Below are 4328 nucleotides of genomic sequence, written 5' to 3'. Positions count from 1 at the left end.
GGATTGGACCATGACCACGCCAAATTCACGACCGCAACCCATCGTGGTTCATTTTGTTGTCGTGGTCGTGGTCCATTTTGATTGTTATTTTCATTATTATTGTATTATTATTATCATGATTATGATTATTAATAATATTATTAAAAGAATAAGAATAATAAGAATAATATGATAATATTTTAATTGAGAAAAAAAGTAAAATTATGAAATTTGGGTAGGATTAAATGGTGAGTTTTAAGGAATGATACTTAATTCCCAACACCCTGTGATAATCAATTTTTCATTCCTTAATTTTAAAAACATGTGGGTCTCGCGCGTTTTATTCTCATTCCCTCTATTATTTTAACAAGTAAATACCTTTAATCATTCACATTCCATATTTTGATTTTCCAATCCCGCCAAAAAAACACACCATCAATGTGAATAAAAGAAGCCACATCTTTGTTGCTTTGCACCTATTTTAATCTAATTTGTTTATTTTTTTATAGCTTTGACACAATTTATTTTCCTCTTTTTCTAAACTTCTTTTCATTTATGTGGAAAGAATATTTGGAAGACATCGTTAGAGCTATTTACTCGATAGCAACCATTTATGGAACACCCCTAACAGAAGGACAAATAGTCAGAATCTTAGGATATCTGTAAGTACATATAATAGAGTTAATTGTCACAAGCCGCTCAAATTTGCCACTAATGGAGGCTAAATTGGTACACACGGGTTTACTCAATAAAAGTCTGCCTAAAGATAAGATGCGCTCAGCAACAAGGTGCGCTTAGCACTGGGCTGTCTCATACATAACTTACTGCAAGTGGACAACCCAAATTCAATAAAGCCTGGCCGATTCTAGATTTCTCTACAACTTGGAAATTGTCTAGAAAATTTTACACTTTTGCATTCAAGTACCTAGGAGATATTTAGGCAACTTGCACCACTTGCTAGCAACCAACTCCATAAATAGGGCTTAACATCCACCATTTTGCTCAACACACACCACCACACCACCACACACACACAACACACAAGCAACTCAAACAATTGTAAAAAACTCTTTTGTATTTTTCTCTTTCGAGTAATAAAACTCGCTTTGGCCATATTGCTCTCTTCTCTCTACCTTTTCCACAAGCATTCTTACTTAACTAGCTTGAAAATTTATCTAAACTTACTTAGCGACTTTTTGTTTTAGAAGTTGTTTAAGTGCCACACGAATTGCTGTGCAACAAAACTCATCCCGAGACATAATCTTGTAATAATTTATAAAATGCGTAGAATTAACTAAGAATCGTAAGGGTGGGAAGAGTCCTGCTGCCAATCTAAGTTTCAATTTTTTTTATTGTCAATTAAATTCATTACTTGGGTAATTGAGCTACAGTTTTGCAAAAGTTTAATAGTTAAATAAGATTAAATAAGATAAAATAAAAGATTTAAATGTTTATCATGTATGTATCTCTTTATTAGTTAAATAGTTTAAATTCGATAAAGGATAAGAAGTCATACCAATTAATTAGGATAGAGAGAGATTTAGGAGGAAACTAATTCAAACACAAAATTAAAGGCCACAAAATCTAGTTATTTAATGCTTTATCTGTATAAAATATAATTAATTCTACTATTTATATATAAAAGGTATAAAAGTTACATTATATAAGTTCTTTCTTATATAAATGATATAAAATTTCATCGCTCATAAACAAAATTGTATCCTATCACTAAATTATAATTAAATTATTTGATTGATGTATATTTCATAATACATTACTTTGATTTTGATAATTTATATGTATAATGAAAAGTTAACAAAATAATCTTCATATATAATGTTTTATCTTACAATTGATGAAAAGCATAACTCATGAAATTCATTTTAATAAGCACAAATGCTCAATTTCTACAACAAATGAATTCTTTTTAAAAAATCTATAATTTATGAAAAAATAAAAATGAAAATAATATAATTGATATGATATTTGGGAATTTGGTTGATTAACAATGATCGAAGCCATCTTTATGTTGATTGACAATCAATTGAATTCTTAAAAAAAAAATCTGTAACTAATGAATAAATAAAAACGAAAATAACACAATTGATATGGTATTTGGGAATTTGATTGTTAACAAAGAATGAAACCATCTTTACATTAATTGACAATCAAGCTTTGTATTATTTAATAGAGGCAATGACAATCAATTTAAGCTTTATTTGGTATAGTTTTTTAAATAAAACTTATTTAAGTAGAGATTTTATTAGTATAGCTTTTATAAGTAGAGCTTTTACATAAAAAAAAATTAGTTGTTTAGTTGTCCAAGAAAGCTTTTATTAAAGGATAAGTTTTTTTAAAGTTATATTATGAAATGAATAATATAAGAATGTTAGAAAAGTAAATAATATTCTAGACATTTTAATATAAAAAAAAAAATTCAACCTCTACTCTCAAAATTCCTAAATTTAAAATTTTGTTAGTGGAGGCAAAATAACTTAGTTAATATTTAAAAGCTCTACTAAAAAATAATAATAATTTTGATAAGTGTTTATGGGGTTAAATGAGTACTTACGACCATTTGATAAGCCCTACTAAATAGGCACTTAAAGTCTTGTGGAATAATTTCACAATGACAATCAATTTAAAGTCTGGTGAAATATTTTTATAATGATTTTGTTTATGATATACGGCCTCATTCAAACAAGTCTAATTATTTCTTTTTTTTTCTTTTTTTTAATCTCTTATAGTGAATCAATGATAAAAAATAATTATTTATTACTTATATGTAAAAAAAAATATTTTTAATAGTAGGATAAGCTAGACCTAAATTAAATTAAGATTTACGGAGTTACCTATAAATTAGGTAACTAGTAACTATTTTCTAAAGATAGCTTCCTAGATTTTAATAAAGTCTAGAATCTTGAACCAGATGGGCAGAATATTTATATTATTTTTTGGTTTGAGATTTTAAAGTGAAGAAAAGTCTGGGAAAGATCTAAAATTATGGGGTTTAAAATTCCCGCAATTTAAAATTTAAAATTAGAAAACTACTATATATATGTGTGGATGGATGGGTGGATTAGATATATTATATGTATGTTCTAATTCAGGATCTTGGATTTTTTAAATACAAGAAAGTTTTTAAGTTATGTGATTTAACAGTGTAATGGTATTATGCGATTAAACCATAATACCATTACAAAAGGGTATTTTTTTGATAAAAATATTTTATAAATGAATAGTTCCAAAATAATTTTTAAAGTGCGAATAATCTCACTTTTTCCCTATTCAAACATAAATATCTTATAATCAAATATAAGTTTTAAACAACAAAAGAAGTAAAACTCTTAAAAGTTCTGATCAAGAATAAAATTTAGACTTTGGACAAAAAAGCGAACAATCCCTTTACGTTTATGTTAATTTTATAAGTCTTAGTCTTATTTATTTATTTATTTATTTGGTGGGGGGAATTTTAGATTTCTCAAAACCCTATGCTATCACCATGCTAATGCAGCAGACCTTTTGCTTAGCAGGGGATGCATACAACGAGGCTGGGTAGCTAGGTAAGCTAAGCAAACGAACACTACTACAAAAATTTAGAGTAAGCACCCCAAAATGATGAGTATTTATATTTGCTTAGCTTTGAAATGAAGTGGGTTTATAATACAAACAATTGGAGGTTTTAGTGCGAATATGTGTTATTGGAGAAGGAGGAGTTTATGAAAAGTTGGTTTTGGCGCCAAGCGATAAGGATCAAGAGTTGTCATCTAGGCGAAAATGATACAAAAGACGTGTCAAATTGATTTTGAGCCGTCAAATGACTTGTCGTACTAACGTTATACGATGTAAACTTTTTTACGACAGGTAGTTCGAATCGTTTACGTGAAAATGCCCACAATAAAATTCTTATTTTAAAACATGATTGTAGCTTTAGGCTATGAATCCTAAGAACAACCTGTTGAATAATTAATATTAGGCTATCTAATAGGCCCGGTTGACAAGGAAAGTTTGCCTGACCAAGCAAGTGAGCCTATAGTTAGTACATAAACACTTTTGAATGCAATATTTTTAGAAGCTCTAGACTAATGATATATTCAAAAATTAAGTCATGAGTTAAGAATACGTTATCCAAATTGATATATATAGCCTAAAAATTATTTTTAGTCGATGTCAAACTCTTCATAATGCTTCATATAATTTTACATTATGATCTAAATGTAAATCGTCTGTCTTATTTTCAGGAAAAATCTGGGTTTAGTAAAACTCCATTCAATCATTTAAATAAAAGACAGTTCCTAATAAACACAAAAAATTAATGTCATTACATTTGCCCATCAAATGGTTGGCAA

The sequence above is a fragment of the Citrus clementina genome, unplaced genomic scaffold (genome assembly GCF_000493195.1).
Source record: "Citrus clementina cultivar Clemenules unplaced genomic scaffold, Citrus_clementina_v1.0 scaffold_4, whole genome shotgun sequence".
Classification (NCBI taxonomy): Eukaryota; Viridiplantae; Streptophyta; class Magnoliopsida; order Sapindales; family Rutaceae; genus Citrus; species Citrus x clementina.
The sequence above is the reverse complement of the archived record's forward strand: the minus strand, read 5'-3'. Positions refer to the sequence as shown.